Source organism: Penaeus monodon, chromosome 25 (genome assembly GCF_015228065.2).
Source record: "Penaeus monodon isolate SGIC_2016 chromosome 25, NSTDA_Pmon_1, whole genome shotgun sequence".
NCBI classification, from domain to species: Eukaryota; Metazoa; Arthropoda; class Malacostraca; order Decapoda; family Penaeidae; genus Penaeus; species Penaeus monodon.
The window spans coordinates 31,358,097-31,358,697 of NC_051410.1; positions in this window are offsets into that span (position 1 = coordinate 31,358,097).

Sequence of the window (601 nt, forward strand, 5' to 3'; positions counted from 1 at the left end):
AGCTCTCTTTGGAATTTTCATGTTGAGATTAAGCAATGCAAAAAAGGAATTTTGTATACTTGAATATTTTTGTACTCACAAATGCAAACCACAGGTTATAAAATTATCCAAAGATATATTTGGACAAAACCTTCGAATAAGCGAACCATCCATGTCGTTAAATCATTAAAAACGACAGTCGCCAAGAGGAGCTATGTACCGGAAACCGAGGGACCACCTCTCTAGCATTAATTAACAGCCATGCCTAAACCAACACGTGTCAACAGAGTAAACCTGCTAAGTTTGTAGGTTATGGCCCATCGCTGTCCAACGGGAATATGCGTTGGTCGGTTCGGCTGAGCAGAGATTATCAAATATTGGGCAAAGGCTCTGTGGCGCCACAGGGGATGCTCGGACATGAAATCAACTACGCATAAACCCTAATTTGATTCCGGGCCTGCCAATTTATTTGTAGGATGTTAAAGAAAATGGAATCACGTGAATCTCCCGCTCTGCTTCATGGGAAATGAAAAAGAATTAGCGAAAGCTTCATGGAACACTTCCTTAAAAAGGTAATCTTCATAATGTTGGAATGCCTGGCGTGTAACAGAAGTAATTACCT